The following is a 19,491-nucleotide window of genomic DNA, read 5'->3' as shown; positions in this document are numbered from 1 at the left end:
TCAAAAAAGCAATGTATATGTTTGTGACTCTCTGTATTCACCTAATAAGTCTCGAAAAAACGCTATTAAAATTAAAATTGAAAAAATATAAATAAATGTAAATCATGAAAAATAAAAAGAGTAATGACGACATTATAAAATAAATGTATTAATTTATGTAAAAATTTTCATTTAATCTACTAATTCATAAGCACTTGTGTCAAATTACACTTTACAATATATTTTACAAACAATTTATACCAAGTGTCTCACTTAAAATGTAGATTATCAATAATAAAGAGTTGTATTTAAAGTGATTATAATAGTAATATAATAATTATTAGTAATGACATAAACTCCACAAATTAACATTAATATTAATATGAATATTAATATTAATAATATCTACTCTAGCCCATAAATAATGTGGGACTAATATATACTTGATAATTATTTTTTAACCCCTCTCTTCGTATTTCCTCTTTTTATATTTTCTATTACAATGCACTATAAAGTAGAAATTTACTACAAAAGGTAAAAAATTTGAGAAATAAAATTAGAACAATATATTGAAAGTAACTCTTACAATCTTATCACAAGAATCACCAAACATCAAATATATTCTTAGTATGTACTACACAAATAAAACTAGTCAGAGTCTCCAAAAGCAGCTAGTCTCTTAAGAGACGGATCTCAAACCCAACCCATTAAAGATTAATACATATTTGTCGTATTTTTAATGTCTACTTACATTATCCTTAATACTTACTTACCGTATTTTTAGTGCCTACTTTCGGTATCTTAAATGTCTACTTATATCATTCTTAATGTCTACTTACAATATTTTAAATATATAATGGGTTGACCCAATTAGAAATGGTCTCTTCTCACAAGAATTTGTGCTCCAAAAGTACCGCAAAGTTATCACAATTAGAACCCTTTGAATCTTTGATGATGGCTTGAGCGTTCAAAGGTTTTCACATAGAAAACATTTTAATAAACTCATAAGCAAATAGAGAAGATGAACAACTAGACAAGCCTATACGTACACTTCTTCTTTGACTCTTTAACTTACTAACTTGATTCTTAATTTCATGACTATCATAACTTTTAAGTGCACTCACTATATGTAAAAGCCATGAAACTCTCCAAAATTACCCTAGAGGCCCAAAAGTATTTTTACAAACTCCGACTAATTTTGATCAACTATCATCTTGATGACTAACATTTGACTCCTTAAACGACCTAGTCGATATTAAATAATGGAAATCATTAGAAACTTTGAGCAATTTTATTTAGAAAATCTTTTAAAAAAGCTATCTTTGTTTAACTTTAATCATTTTATTTTTTTTTCACTTGTATTACTATTTGAAGATGTTGTATTAAGTGGTAATATAAAATTGTGAGTAAAAAACTTTTTTATAATCAGCTTTTCATTACCGTGAGAAATGACCTAATAAATTTCACAAAAATTTATATTGAAAATAATTTCATCACCACTATTTATTACCAATAAGGCAATAACCAAACGAAACATATACCTAAGAGTTAATATTTAGTTCCTCACACATAAATGTAGTACTCCATAATAATGGAATCTAATGTAATTAACTCCATAAAACTGTCCAAATTACGATTAGGTTTAGTTAATTTCCTAGGATGCTTAGCAACTGTTAGGTTGTTTTATTTTAGTACAAGTTCTTATCATATCAATTACTTCATCAAGTAGATGCTTGAATATGGTATGAAATTTCTCCGTTACTCTTCTTTAATGCTTTTTTTTTTTTGAGAAAATTCTTTAATGCTATTTTTTAACTCTCATATTCAATGTTATTAAAAAAATGGTTTTTTTTTCACGTATATTTGACCTCTGATGGCAATTGGCAGCGATTCTTTGCTAATTTATGTGAGACTATTCTATTGATTTGAACTACTCTTCTGTTTCTTTTTGTTTGTTCACTTTACTTTTTACACACATTTTAAAGTAAATTTTGAGTCTCGATATCTCTTAGTACGCATTATAAAAAATTGTAAAAATTATATATTAAAATTTTTTGAATGAAGACGAATTTAACACAATCTAACGTGAATACATTTTGTCTTCAATATATACTTCAAAAATTAACTTTAAATTTCTCTCTCTTCAAGTGGAAAAACTTAAATAGGACAAACAAAAAAAATAGAGGGAGTAGTATGTATGACCGTGCAATGCACGGATATATATGTGTAGATACATATAAAGAAAATACAATAATACATATAAAAATAATAGTGAACATATTAAAAATTTACAATTTTTTGGATCAATGGGAAACAATTAAAACAACATCTTACTTATATGTTTATTTTTCTTTTTTATTTCAATTGGTAGAAAATGATAGGGTGTAAAATAATTTGCCAAATAATTAATATTTAGCAAATCTCATAAATTTATGTGGCAAAATTCCCAATGAGTATCACTTGTAATTTTCCAATCTTTTTAATAAATGGTATGATTATTATCTTAAAACTAAATATAACTAATTTTGAAACTAAATTGTAGTTGTAAACACTTAATTTACAATAGAATGAAATATATCAAACATATTTAAAAAAAAAAAGTTATATGTGAGTGGTTAATGTTTGAAATATTACCAACTAACATTATGTAATTTTTTTGAAATTTTTTTTAAAAATAAGTATGTTAAATAACAAAATTTTGTTAGTGTAGTTAAGTATAAATATAATACTTATGCATTTTCATTTTTTGTCAATGTAAAGACATTACAGTAGAAATTTTGTTCACATTTTTTAATGACATTGAAAATATATTAGAGAATTGAAAATGTATGTGTTAAAAAGGAGAAAATGAGGAAAGAATATGAATAAATTGTTTTGACAGATGATAAAGTATACTCAATGTACTCCTCTGTATAAATTATAAAAGCAAAAATGTGTTTAATACAATACATTCCAATAAATTAGATCGTTTATATGTGATCATGTCTCTTAGAAATCCCGATCAAAAAATAATTTACTTCCTCCGTTCCATAACACAGCAAATAGAAAAGTAATATGCGACAAAGCGTTTTTGTCGCTTATTTTGTCCCAAAAGGCATTAGGCGACAAAATAAGCGACAAACAGCTTTGTCGCCTAAATCTTTGTCGCCAAAAAAAAATTGTCGCCTAATTTCTCGCTTAACATTGATTACAGGTCATAAAAAAATTGATTATTTGTCATTATTATTAAATAATAATAGTAATTACTATTATTATTTAACAATAACAACAAATATTCAATTTTTTTAACAATTATACATTATTAAAGAAATATTTACACAACAAAACTGAATTAAATGAAATTTAATAAGTAAATTAAATTTTTACCAAAAAATAATTAGTAAATTGTTAATGGTTGCTTATTAGATTAATGATTCCCTAAAAAACATTAATTATCCTTTCCGAATTCTGAAAAATAGATAAAATTCAAAAAATTTATAAATGGTCCAATAATATGGAAGAACAAAAAAAACCCAGAATTGAAAAATAAATGAAGAACACAAACAAAAAAAAACAAAGACCTAACACAAAAAATCTAAAAAAAAAATGAGGAACAAAAAATATGAAAAAAAGTGAAGAACAAAAATCTAAATTGAAGAACAAAAACATGAACAACATTAACAAACAAAGCCAAAAACCCAACTTAAAAATGAAAAAAAAAAATGAAGAACAAAACTTAAAAACAATGAAGAACAAAATCGAAGAACAATAACACTAAATTGAAGAAAAAAAACGAAGAACAACAATTCAAATCGAAGCATTCAAAACTCAATATTGGGAAGATTTTTAAAAGGTTTGAGATTAGAGAGAAGCTAAGTGTTCTTTTCGAAGGAAGGAGAATGAAGGGTAGTAGCTTCCATTAATGAAGTGATTAAGTTTCTTGTAGAGATAAGTTTATAGGGGTTTAGGGAAGCATAAGAAATGTATCAGAGAAGATGGGAGAATATGAAGAAAGATATGGCACCAATGGAGTACTTAGCTTATAAAGAAATTGAATAAGTTTTGGTGACAAAATGTTTTGTCACAAAGTTTGTCACCAAAATTAAGAGAGATAAAATGGCGACAAGGTAAGCGACAAATAATTTGTCGCAAATTTTTTTTACTATTCAATCAAACTTATACTGTCTAATTACTAAAAAAATAAACCGTTTAAAATTTTGAACAACAATTTTTGGCGACAAAAAATCCCTTTTGGTCTCTTAGTTTGTCGCCAGACTTAGAGACAAAAGCTTTTTTTTTGTCGCCAAACTTTATTTTTTTTTTGTAGTTTAATAGTTGCTACTGAGTGTGACATGTGTGGGTAAATGTCACTATCAGTAGAAGTATTATGGAATGGAGGAAGTAATAAGCATAACTACTCTAGCTTGCAAGTGAAGTTTTAGACTTTTTTTTAAATGATTTAAGTAGGATATCTAACAAAATTTTAGACATTTCGAATCTAATATTCCAACTGCTATGTGGTAATCTGGTTGTTGAATTAGGAGATCGAATACCAGTAAATTGATTTCAAAGATAATAAAGTATCCATTATTGTTTTGTATAAGTGCAAAATTTGTTTAATATAATACTTAATAACCATAAGATTTTCTGCTTCCCTAGGAAGTTTTAGATTTAGAAGTAAATGGCGTTTAATATAATACTTAATGATCAGAAGTATTTTAGCTTTTTAAGAAAGTTTTAGACTTTTTAAAAATTATGCCTAAGGATACCATATGGCAAGATATTAATTAATAAACATTTTTTCAACTCTAATTCTCTAACTATCACATTGTAATGTGGTTGTTGAATTAGAGTATTATATGATGATTGTAACTAATTAACCAAAAGAATTTAATAAGGGCTCATCTATGTACGAAAGTGTTGATGATGATGACTCTAACTAGAGTCTAGCTCATGGGGAGGATGAATCAAGGGGAGCTGGGTTTGTGAGATTTCCAGTGGCCAATGCCAAATCAGTGTCGGTGTGGCCAAGAAGGAAGCTAACTTGTCTAGAGGCTACTAGCTTGAGGGCATTTTCCAGGGGGCAACGCCTACACGGCATCGATGATGGCATGGTGATAGCTGAGTCAGCTGTAGCCTGTGGGTTCTGTCACTTGGGGAATTTTGTCCAGGAAGTAACGCCAACGTGACGGCTGGGTGAGAACTAGTCGTAGCCGACTTGGCTTAGCATGCGGCAAATGCAGGGAAGTTGTTTATTGCACTACAAATAACTATTGAAATAACGATGGAAAAAAGCGAGGGAAAGTGTTGGTCGCCAGTGGTAAACGAGGGCGACGGCAAGGCGAGGAATACAATGGTCGCCAGGTGGAAAAAGTTATTGGTGACGGGCAAACTGGTCGCCAATTAGTCGCCAGAGGCAATATGTTTTTTTATTTTTTAATCTATTGCGAACACAGGGCGACGGGCAAACTGGTCGCCATTTCGTCGCCAGACGTAGTAATTTTTTTCGTTTTTTTATTTTAATGTTTTTTAAAAGTGGGCGACGGCTAGGTTAGTAGCCCTTTGGTCGCCATTGTTCGTCCGTATTTTTGGAATTTGAATTTGAAAAATGGTGATGGGTTTGTATTGCTGTGTTATCGCCATATTTTGTATAAATAAGATGCATAATTGTTATGGAGTGTATATTTCGGAAACCAAAAAATTAAGAGAGGTTAGTGATTTACTTATTCTATTATGTAGCTTGTTTTTTATGTTTACATGAGTTGTTTAATTTATTTTTATTATTTATATTTAATTTTTATTGTCATTAATTTGATTTATTTTTATTATTTAATTAGTACATATTTTATTTCCTTTGTTATTTACATGAGTTTTTTATATTTTTTATTATTTTATATTTTATTTTTATTGTCATTAATTTGCTTTAATAATTGTTAGAATAATTATATTATTATCATATATTGTTATTTTCATGAATTGTTTTATATGTTATTATTGTCATTAACTTACTTTACTAATTAGTTGAATAATTATATTATTATATTATATATAGGTGTTAAAAATGAATTTTAGGCAAGAAAGAAGTTGGATGTACAACCGACAAAAAAATTGAAAGTTTAGTTTAAGATTTATAAGAGGGTTGGAAGAGTTTTTAGATTTTACTCATACAAATAGCATGAGTTCTGAGATTAGATACCCTTGTAAAAAGTATAAAAATTGTTGTTATAAGGAATCAGATGAAATAAGAGAACATCTAATGAGAAGGGGGTTTGTTGAAAATTACTATGAGTGGGAATATCATCAAAACACAGAGGTAGGAACAACATCTAATATTGTAGCGGTAGTAGAAGAGCATTTGTCAAACAATCCAAATCCATACTCACAGATGGTGCATGATGCAGTAGCTAGTGTATTTCCAGACACTTACTATCAGTTTCTTCCCTCCCAGTATGATGTAGTATTAGTAGATAATGAACCACCGGTACACGTTGACGAATATCCAAACCCTCAGTGTTGACAGTTCATTGAAATGTTAAATTCTGTAAATAATCCTCTATTTGAATGTTGTAAAAATCACACCAAGATGTCTATTATTGGTCGACTTACGAACCTGAAGACAGACCATCGTCTCACTAAGAGGTGTTACGACGATATTTGTGCTATTGTGAACGAAGTGTTACCAGAAGAGAATACGATGGTAAACAACTTCTATGAAACGAAAAAACAAATAGCTGCCCTTGGATTACCCGTTGAGAAGATAGATTGTTGTCCTAACGGATGTATGATATATTGGGGAAATAATGCGAATGCAACTTGCTGTTATATTTGTGAAACTTCTAGATGGAGAAGAATCAGTAAAGGTGATAAGGTTTCGCGGAAACAATTTCATTATTTCCCCCTGGGCCCCAGATTACAAAGATTGTATGCTTCAGAGGCAACAACTAGGCATATGAGGTGGCATGCAGAGCACCGCACTAAAAATGGAGAGATGATATATCCGTCCGATGCTGAAGCGTGGTTGACATTAACGACATGCATCCACACTTTGCAATGGAGACTCAAAACATGCGGCTTGGTCTGTGTACAGATGGTTTTAACCCCTTTAGAAGTTCGGGTCAACAGTATTCATCGTGGCCTGGCATTGCACACCATACAATCTTCCGCCAAGGATGTGCATGAAGAAGTCGTATATGTTCTTGACCGTGATTGTTCCTGGGCCGAGTAATCCAAAGCACAACATTGACTTATATCTTCAACTACTAATACAAGAGTTGAATATGTTGTGGGAGGAGGGGATTTGTACATTTGATGTGTCAAGAAAGGAGAATTTCTAACTGCGAGCAGCTTTAATGTGGACGATCAATGACTTTCCAGCTTATTCGATGTTGTCTAGGTGGAGTACTGCGGGCCGATATGCTCAAGCCTTCTACCTTTCGCATAGCAAGAAGATGTGTTGGTTTGACTGTCATAGAAGGTTTTTAGATAGAAGTCATCCCTATAGAAGAAATAGAACAAATTTCAGATCAAGCCTTATTGAGAAAAGAGATCCACCTATTATTCGGACTGGACATGATAATGATGAAAATACTGAAGAAGATGTGGATCTTGTACTGTTAGAAAACGAAGAATCCGAAGATGAAGATGTTGAGAAAAGTGAGCCATTCAAGTGAAAAATATCTGATTAATTTTTGTACTCCTTGAGGTTTATAGTGAAAATTTTTAATCTCGGTGCCTCGTGATATAGCTATCATATATCACATCGATAGTGAACCACGTTAAATTTTGGTATGTTTTTCTTATAGTTTACATTGAATTTTTCATTGTTTTCGATTATTGCTTCCGCCCGATGTCGCACAACATAAAGCATATTTTTAGTTATTTAAAAAGAAAGTTAAGTAAAATGAAATGAACTTTAGTTAGTCCATGTACACACAACAAAATACACAGTTTTCTTCTTGAGTTTGTTACATTGGATGTAGACTATAAATTTAATTTTATGGTTTGTGAACCTAATTATAATTTTAGAAAAATTTAAGTTTATGAATAGTATTAAATGACATATAAAATATGTAAATGATTTTTGTTTGGAAAGGTATGCCGATGAGAATTAATTTAAAAATTACAATTATTGTCTGGCTGTTTGGTCATAGTTTTGTATTAGATATAAAATCTTTTAATTTTACCCTTTTATGTGATTTTGGTAATTTTAGCATCTTTAGTTTATTCAATTTGAATCGAATGTTATCATGTGTCCAATCATATTTTTATCACTTAAGAGTAGTTAAAATTATAAATTTAATTTTCATCAAGGATCTTGGTCTATATATTTAGCGACATTTAATTTAAATGTCACTACTTTAAATTTCTAATGGTATATATAGTGGATTTAGTGGCATTTATTAGACCCTTTAACAGTATAACGAAAATCATACTAAAGTTTTTTGAGACATAGGATCCAATAACTTTTCTCATAAATGTCATTATAGCTATAGTAATAATTATATATGTCACTAAAAGCCAAATAAAGTGTCACTAAATTACTTTATAGTGGAACTTAAAATAAAAACCAATAATTATTACATTTTTTTTTGAGAGAAACAATTATTATACTTAAAATATAAATCAGTGGCATTTTTTTAATAACACTAAATAAATTGTTGCGAAAAGTTAAATTTGCTGTAGTGATAATCCAACCTATTGCCCATTTTTTGCTAATAATCCCACATTTTGAAAATTAAAGAACCGATTGCAACTAATAAATCCTTTTCCTTTTAACTTGTTCAAATACCTTTTATTTTACTAATTAAAAAACCTTTTTTTACCTTCATTAAAGTCTCTATCTACCTCTTCCTCTTCATTTCTAATTTCTCTCTAGTCCGAGAACCTATCTTCGCCCTTTGCAACTTTGCTTCGAAATCATGCTCACATTTCATATACTTTTTGGAAATTGAACCAACAATTTGAGAAGAATTAGAGTTCATACCTTCTAAAGCTATTAAGATTTGCACTAAATTAAAGACATGAAAGTTTATTTTTTCACTCTCCAAAAGTTTGGTGTTGAATATGGTGTAACTCCATGGATGTAGAGTTGTACACGGTCCGGTCTGGTCTAGTTTGACATAAAAATCAGACCAGATTAGAAATTTCGGTCTAGAAATTTTTCAGACCAGACCAATCCAATCAAAACACCAGATCGAACCGGACCAAATCGTTCTACAACGGTTTGGTCCGATCTAATCTACGGTTTTTTTATTTTTAATGCATTTTTTTAACTAAAAATCTAAGATAATTTATTTTTATTCATTTATATGTACACATATATCAATATGTTTTTATCAATATGCACTTGAGAAAGTTAATGAAAAAAATTGTTAAGGGACAAATGATAAAAAAAAAACTAGCACTTAAGAGTTGAGATTAGAATGAAAAGTAAGAGGAACGATAACTAAAGTCTGGAAGAAATTGGTTATGGAATGAGAAATAAGGTTTTCAAGCTAAAATATGGACTAGGCAGTAATTTAGTGTAAAGCCCACCACTTTATGTCCTATATTATTACGGTTAACCGTCTATGGTTTACGTTTTACACTAGATCAAAATATATAACGGTTTTTTGGTTTGGTCTGGTCTGAAAAATTTAAAATCTAAATCGGACTAGATACTGTAATTGTTTTTTTAAAAAAATCGGACCAAATCATTTAGACAGTAGACCAGACCAAATACTTAAATTATGCTCTGGTCCGGTTTAGCAAACGGTTTAGATCAAACTTTATTCAGCCCTACATGGAAGCACACTTATAAAGAAGGAGGAGGATGACCTATTGAATGTAGCGACTAGTAGTAACCTGGAATAGTCAGTTTATTTTTTCGAGGTTCCATTCAACAAAATGAAGGCAAATGTTGGATTATTTAAAAGTTTTCAAAAAGTGAGATTATTCATAAGTAATGAGTAATAAGTTGGATTATTCAACACAATTTTTTTATTTTTATTACATTATTTTAAATTTAATAATTTAAATCAGCCTAACAAACTTTACCTTTTGTACTTATTTGAATAATTTTTTAAAAAACAAACGTCGCAAACATTCTTATGGGGCGCCTAGTTATCGAGATGATATAATTGATGTTATTTTTATCAATTATAACAACATTTTAACAATAAGTAATATTACAAATAACTTTAAAATATTAAAACGAAATTAATATTAATTAATAGAATTATATAATTTCAAAATAAATAAGAAAAAAATTAATACTTAAAAAAGGGGATTTGTAAGGAAATGAAATTGAAAAAAATGATAATATTTAAAATAAAAATTGAAAAAAAATCCTTGAAAAGGTAACCATTTAAAAATCTTTATGAGATGATAATTAACTTTAAACTATAGAGTTCGTTTCAACAAGCATAATATTTGAAGTTGAACATGTTAAATGTGACATTTTAAAGGAAAAGATTAAAGCAAAGCTATTCATGTGAGCATTATCGCCACCGGTGCCACATCTATGTCTAAGAAGTAAATGTAAGGTTAAAAAACTACTTCCTCCTATTTATCCTAAGTGTCATTTTCTTAATGGGTCAAGTCTTTCTAAATGTCTTATTTTTTATTTTAGAAATATTAACTTTATCAATGTACTCATACTAAACTTAACTTATTCACATCTTTACATTTTACCCTCCATTAAAATTAAAAAATATTGCACTCTTTCTCTTTCACATGTGGTCCATTTGACCACCTATAAATAGTAAAAAGTCAAATGAGACACTTTGGATAAATAAGAAGGAGTACAAAAAAATTTTGGGAAATTCTACATGGTAACATTGAACTTTCATGAAATGCAAGTAATAGCTTTTGTAAGATTTTTCCAAATGGTTGCATCCAGTTTATGCACTATCTAATCGACGTGGCGTTATCAGTTAAATTCTTGCCTATTTTCATTTAATTCACCATTTTGACGTTTACACCCTTATTGAGTGTTGGTTATTGACTTTATAATTTGCCCTAAATTATTTTTATGCAGCAATAAAATTAGCTTTTTGTTTTAAACGATTTTTCCATCATATTCACCATCTTCAAGCGCCATATACTTTCCTGACATTAGTGATAGTTTTAGGGCAAATTATCCATGTTGTTGGTATAGCAAGAGATAACTATCTTACCTTGGTGGACTATCAAGCGCGTCAAGTTTGCAACCCCAAAAAAAATGCAGCCAAAAATACAAAACCATCATTTTCCTATCAATATGCTATACAATCCATCAAATCAGGGACGTAAACTACAAAAATCCAGAAGCAAGTGTGGCTAGAAATACTTCCTCCGTTTCATAATACTTGCTACATTTTCTATTTTTGGCAATTTCATATTACTTGTTACATTTCCTTTTTTAGTAATAAAACAATCATTTAAAGTTCTACTTACTCCTATTTTTATCCTACTCTATACTCTATATTCTATAATAAAAACTATATTATATTCTATAAAGTAACCTAACAACCTATTTTTTCTTTTTTTTTTCAATTAACAATAATAAAATACTATATTCTATAAAGTAAACAATCAGCTACAGTATAAGTCAATCACTTTTCTTAATACCTATGCCCATGCAAATGTATCAATTAAAATGAAACGGAGGAAGTATTTCAAAGAGCCCAAGTTTTTGAATGTTGGGCGAATTCTCGAATCTGGAAATTCAATCAATCCCAACATCTTTTCAATAACTAATATTCAAATCTATTAAACTATGAGACAAAAACTCAGAGGTAGAGCTAAACATGTTGCCCAATCTATTGGTTAAATTGAGGGTCTGGAATATTGTTTTTTTTTTTTTTTGAATATTGATTACATTAATTTTTATTTAGTTGAGTTACTTTTTTTATGCTTAAAATAAACTAAGAGTCAAACAAACAAACATGGTGTATGTATGTTCAGTGTCTAAAAAAAAAACAAATGTTAGGGAAGAATATGGTGCTTGAAGATGGTGAAAATGGTGGAGAAATCATTTAGAGAAGAAAGCTATTTGTAATGCTGGATAAAATGTTTTAGGGCTAATTATAAAGACAACAACAAATACTTAGTAAGCGTATGAACGTCGAAATGGTAAATTAAACGGAAATAGACAAAAATTCAACTAATAATGCTACATTAGTGCTACCATGTGGAAAAATCTTACAAAAATGCTAGGTTTTGTGTTTCATGAAATTTCGATTCTACCATGTAAAATTTCCCAAATTTTTTTTATACAATCTAACGATTAAACAATTCTTACAACTGAAAGTGAAATTTAAACTGAGATGTGACTACTAATAAAACTAATTTCTATGTGAATCTCACTCCACCATCCTCACACGATCAACAACCTGCAAGAGTAAGAATGCATGAAAGATAAGGCCGGAAGAAACTCCCAAAATCAGAAAGTTCGGATATCCGGTTTAATTCGAATCAGATATCGAATATCCGATTTTTAAATTCTTATCTTATATATATTTTTTTTGCTTTTGTTAAAAAACCTTATGTTTTTTTATACATAAATATAAATTTTTAAATTTACTTTACTTTCTATCTTTAATCAAGCTTACTTTTCAATTTTGTAAATATAGGTGGTTTCAAAAGTCTAAATTAATTAACAAAAGGAGTATGAAATATGCAACTTATTTTATAGTTGAGAACTGTACATAATAGTACATTCAACAATTTAAACAAAAAATTATATATATATATATATATATATATATATATATATATATATATATATATATATATATATATATATATATATATATATATATATATATATATATATATACATACATATATATATATATATATATATATATATATATATATATATATATATATATATATATATATATATATACATATATATATATATATACATATATATATATATATATATATATACATATATATATATATATATACATATATATATATATATATATATACATATATATATATATATATATATATACATATATATATATATATATATATATATATATATATATATATATATATATATATATATATATATATATACATATATATATATATATATATATATATATATATATATATACATATATATATATATATATATATATATATATATATATATATATATATATATACATATATATATATATATATACATATATATATATATATATATACATATATATATATATATATATATATATATATATATATATATATATATATATATATATATATATATATATATATATATAGAGGGTAGAGATCCAATAAGAAGGGGTGTGTGAATAGGAAAGATAGGAAGGATCTACTGTTGATTAATTAAAATCTAACGGTTTAAAAAAAATTGTTTTAGCAAAAGATCTAGTAACACATGTTTATTAAGAAAGCATCACATATTAATTTAGAAAACATCACAATTTCAAGTAGCACATGTTTATAAAGGAACTATCACATATTAATTAAGAAAACATCACAATTTAATTTTTGTTCTGAACCGCGTGCAAGATGGACCATTGATCTAAGATCTGACAGATGAAATTCTTTCCTATCCTTCTTATTTTTAATCCCCTTCCTATTAGATCTTAAATCTACACACACACACACACACACACACATATATATAATTAAATTGTATGACTTTAATTAATTCAAGTGCTTATCAATTATCAATCAATTGTGTAAAATTCTTTTCAGCTAGTAAATATTAGTCAACAAAACAATCTGGGCAAATTTGTCACAACCAGCAAATGACAACAATATTTTAAAAGTGCAAATTGATTTCATTTCGAAAATCATAGTCGATCATCTTTCAATCTGTGCAAAATTATATCAGGCAATAAAATTACAAACAATGTAAAATCTCTAACAATAAACATTCAACCAATAAAAAATTACACATGGCAACATTCTGTTAAATTGCCATTTGTTAATTTACATCAAAATTATTAGTTTGTATGATTACATAAATTCTTAAATGAGATGGTGTCAACTCTCATATGAGACCGTCTTCATTGGACTGACTTATAAATTGAGTGTGTTAAATGATTACTTATACAACAAGTTTTGTATGAGACTATTTTACCGTGAGACGGATCCATGCAAAAGACCCACTAGTAAAAAACATTTAAAAAACAATGAAATCTGAATCACACTTGTACAAAATGCAATTTTTTTTTTCTTTAAAATAGTTTGGACTGTCTTAAAAAGTCGTTTCACAGTGATACATCCTCAATAAAGAATTAGTGTTACTTATAAGTTTATGATCAATTATTAAAAGTGACTGATCATATGAGCCAATTTCATGATTAGACGGTATCGTACAAAACAAATTTAATTGATTAATAAAGCATCTTAAGAATTACTCTTCACATTCTTCCGAGCAGTTACTTTTACTTTTTATTATTATTCACTTATCATTCTTAATTTGTATTTTATTCTTAATTTATAAATTAAAATATATTCAAATGAGATTTTGTTTTATTCGTTTCAACACGATATCAACTTTTTATAATTTTTAATTTCACACAATTAGAAATATAAACGATCAAAATATTATCACGGTAGTGTAAAAAAGTAAATAAGACTACTAAAAAGAATAAGACGAAGTAGAATAATACTTCCTCTAGTTTTTTTATAGTTGATACACTTTTATTTTTCACGCTAATCAATGCACATTTTAAATTTTTTATATCTTTAATTTTATATGATAAAAAAATCTAAAAAGTTAATATTCTGAAAATATATATCTAGACAAATCAAACAAAATTTGACTTAACTATATTTTACATTATAGATAGAAGTATATAACAAATAAGAGCTAGTTTTATGAGAGTAAAGTTAATTCTATTTCTACCCTTACAGTCTCTTTGGAAGTGGTCTTGAGGGCTATACTTGAGTCTACGTGGGTTTTATGTGGGACATTTAGATGTCTTCTTCTTGAGGTAGCTTTTGTAACATCCTCAAACTCTGAACTTAGGGATGCGTTGGAGGATTAGAGCTTCACCAGATGTAGTTGAATGAATCTTAGTAGTATATTTGTTCCTTTCATTTTGGTACAAAGAAGTGGCATTGCATTGGGAAATATAAAAAATACTGACATTGCTATCATTTGTTCTTGAAATTCCAAAATCTTTATGAACATACTTTTTCATCGAAGAAAAAATAGAGTATAGAAAATTTAAATATTTGATAATAAATAAACAAAAATTAAAGTGTATGAATAAAATTTAAAAGATAATTAATTAATTTTCAGCATTTCGATAAGAATATTTTCCTGGAGAAGTCTTCACCTTTCCTCTATTCCCACTCGAGCGGGATCAAAGGAGATGATGATGAGTTCTTCTGGTAGCTAAATGCCCGATTCGAGCTGGGATAGAGGATGAAGAGACTGTCTAAAAACGATGTAAAATAAAAGGGAATAAACTAAAATGAAAATTATGGTAAATAAAAGAGTGAATAGCAACCAAGAAGCAATTCATTCACTAGAAATGGGAACTTTAAGAGGGCGAAGACCATATCAGGAGACACTTAAGACAGGCATAATCAATGTAAGATAATTTGTCAATTAATTTGTATTTCAAATTCATTATTCGTTAAAAATAACGTAAAATTAGTATAAATTTGATTATTATTCAAATTTTCAAATTCGCCATTGGCGAAAGAAAATAAGAAATAATGTGACACCAGTTGAATATCAACATGGACACATGGTTTTACTATGTTCAACGTCTTAGAATAGTAATGACAATCAATTACCAAGTTAAAACAATATAGACACTGAGCTCACAAAAAAGTTCTCATTATACATTTTCCACAAATTCTGTGTGAGATGGTCTCACCGGGAAATGCTCTTTATACCTGGACTGAATGGACCAATTCAAATAAATATTAGTATATAAACTCCTTTTTAACATCGTCTTATCGAGAGACAGTGTCTCATAAGAGTAACTCTATTTGTCTTAGAGGAAGAATGTTGGTTGAAAATTGAGATTAAATGATAAGAAATAATGCCATTAAATGATAGATTTGATGAATAGAACATTGACGTTTGGCCCATCAAGGAATATAGTTTCGAACCGCTAATAACTCGCAAGAGACCCGCTAGTGGCCCATATTAATAAAATCTAATTATAATTAACAACCCGCTTGTAAATGACCCGCTAATTCAACAGTGTCTGCAGCCCAATTGTTCTCGTCCCATAAACTAGCTCTAATAGTTAGCATGGAGAGTAAATTAAGCTATTGCAAATAAAAGGAGAATGAATGCCAATGGGTGTTATATTCCATAATAGTCAAATTATATTAGAGATGCCTTAAATATTTTTATGCCGTGTTTGGTAATTATAATTTCATTTAGAGAGATAAAATCAACTTTAACAAGAGCATGTACACCAATGGGTGTTATACTTTTATTGTCCATAATCAAATTATATTAAAGATGCCATAAATATTTAGAAATATTTAGAGATACAATTAATTCAAAGTTCATGTTTAGCAAATTAAAAAAATTTAAATTTGATTTTGAGTCAATTTCAACCTTATTTTAAAAGTAATTAAAGTCAATAATTTGAGAATAACTATCTTTACCTTGTTATTTTCAAATTCTTTATTTATGATTTGTAATTAAAATATACTCCCTTCGTTCTTTTTTGATCTTCCACTTTGGGTTTTTCACACATATTAAGGAAGATAGAATCTTTGGGTTTTAGTGGGTATTATTTTAATTAAATAGTAGTGTGAAGTAATGATTGTATTGGAAGTATGAGGTTGTAGTAGGTATTATTTTAATTAAATAGTAGTGTGAAGTAATGATTGTATTGAAAGTATGAGAGAGAAAATAATTATAAATAAAAGAAAATGAGTACATTAAAAGAAAAGGGGGGGTTTTAAGTGGTAAAAGTGGGATAAAAACTTTCTAAAAATAGAAAGTATTCTAAAGTGGAAGAACTTTTGAAACTACCCGTTATAGTAATGTGGAAGATCAAAAAAGAAAGGAGGGAGTATAATTTAGAACGAATTACTTATTTTCAAAGATAATCTTATGGAGATGGTTTTGTATAACGTTGCTCTAATCAGTGGTCTATGTAAATTACATTAACGAAAAAGTAATATATTAGGTCTTAATTTGGAGGTAAATGGGCTGGCCTTCACTAGTTCTTATATACTAACCCATGAGTTGATAAGTAAACTTCGGATTAAATAAAAAAAAATAAAAATACGAATATCAAGTTGCGACTACACTACACTCGATTTTCCTACTTGATATTAAAAATGTGCAAACTTTTCCCATGGCTTATATATAGTTTTCATTATCCTCCCATATATAATGCTGCCTGTTTTCACTTTTCACCATTGCCAACGAAAATGTGCTCTTCATCCTTCCACAACCCGTTCCATCGAAATGGGCTACCAAGGTGTAGAAATACATGATATTGAAAAGGTGTATCCCGAGAATGCATATTATATATTTCTTTTTAATAAGTTACTTGAGAAGGGTTAGATGAGTTATGCTTATGTTTTAGAATAGAGAGTTTCCCTATTAAATGCATAATCATCATCCCTTTCTCACTTATGTGACCAAGTTTTGATACCATAACTTGAAATTTTCATTTCCTATTGTAGCTGCAATCAAACAACATGCTTCTGCAATCAAATAAAAGTATCATTTTTTTTTTGCCATGAGCAACTATCATTGCTCTTTTATACTGTTCTGCTTATCACCTTGAAAGATTATAGTGTAACCTTCACGAGCCAACTGCCCAACAGAGATCAAGCGTTACCTTAGTTTGAGAATATCTTTGACAACCTTCAGCTCCCAAACTAATCCGTTTAACTTAATCTTATTGTTATCTTGACTAACAATATCATAAGGTTGGTCATCACTAAAATATATATGTCCAGGTTTCTATGGACATATTCTCAAAAAAAGATTTCATTTGAAGTAGCTGGAATGATGCTCCGAAGTCTAACACCCAAGACTCTTCTTTGGTCTCCAATTAGCATATCAACGCATCATCACATTTTCCGATAGAAGTGACATGTGCCTCTACCTTCACTTCTTGGCCTTTGGGTGCTCCTTTCCACTGAAATTTACATTTCCCTATCTTTCCACAATTCCAACACTTAATAGTCTTTGCGTTTTGGGAATTTATCGATGAGTTCCTAGATTTTGACCTCATCTCTGGAATGTCCTTGATTGTTTCATCTTCAACGTCAATTTCATTTTGTTAAATTTCTTACTCTTGAATCTATATGTAATACTGAAAAGGTTGAAGATTCAATTAGTTCTCTACGTCGAATCTCCTCACTGAGAACCAGATCACGAACATCACCAAACTTTAACTTGTTACTTCTCAACGAGCTACTCACAGTTGTAACTGTAGCATTGCAACTATCTAGCAAGGAATTTTAAAGTATTAACGCTAATACTTCTTCATCAAATTTAATTTTAACCAAACTCAATTAGGTTGTGACGGAATTGACTTCATTAAGATGCGGAGCTACCGATCCGCCTTCGACCATCCTCAGACTAAATAACCGCCTCATCAAATGAAGAGCTTTCATGAGACCAGCCATAGTGATCTCTTTTGCAATGTTAAACGCAACTAGGGATGGTCATAGGCCTAAAACCCTGTTGGATCTGTCCCGAACCTGCCCTTTTTTTAAGGGTCTGGGTCTTATTTTTTTAGACTAATCGGATCGAATCGGATCGTGGTCGGATCTGGATTTAAAAAAACAATTTAAGGGTCCGAGTCTGAATCCTAGGGTTTAGACTCGGACCCGAACCCAGACTCGACCTCTACACCCAGACCCTAGACCCGCCCCTTAAACCCAGACTTAGACCCTATAAAAATTAAATATTTAAAATTAAACATCTAGAATTCTTGTGAATCTGATCCACGTCCTAGTAGCCCACTTCATGATTTATTATTCAAATCTTTGTTTTCTTTAAAATTGATATTTTGTTCATAATTTATTCTTCAAATCTTTGTTTTTTAATTGATTTTGAATTTCTGAGCTTGTTGGTTGTTGTCGAAAGTAATTTTAAAGAGCTTTTTTTAGACTTATTAAAGACCCTGAACCTATTAGATTCTGAGGATCTGAGTTTAAAAATTTTGAACCCTTAAGATCTGAAGTTGGGTCTGGATCTATAAAAAATAAAAGAGTTTAGATCCGAATCTGACTAGACCCGCTCTATGACCATCCCTAAACGCACCATTGCGTGATAGTGTCAATTGAACAACTCCAATAGCTTGTCTATCTAGAAGCTTCCATTCTACATCTAGCATTCCCTCTGGCTTTTTCTCTTCTAGAGGTCGATAGAGCCTTTTTTGCAAAAAATAATCTTCAATCTATATTTTCCAGAATCTAAAGTGTTTACCATCGATTTTTATAAAATAAAGTTTGAGTAAATTAAATACCCAACCCAGATGCTCTTAAAAACCTTCAACCCCCAAATCTCTTTTTCTCAATCTCCAAATCCTCCATTTTGCATAAGGTAATATCTCTGTCTGGGTAACT

Source organism: Amaranthus tricolor, chromosome 2, assembly GCF_026212465.1.
Source record: "Amaranthus tricolor cultivar Red isolate AtriRed21 chromosome 2, ASM2621246v1, whole genome shotgun sequence".
In the NCBI taxonomy this organism is placed as follows: domain Eukaryota; kingdom Viridiplantae; phylum Streptophyta; class Magnoliopsida; order Caryophyllales; family Amaranthaceae; genus Amaranthus; species Amaranthus tricolor.
The sequence above is the reverse complement of the archived record's forward strand: the minus strand, read 5'-3'. Positions refer to the sequence as shown.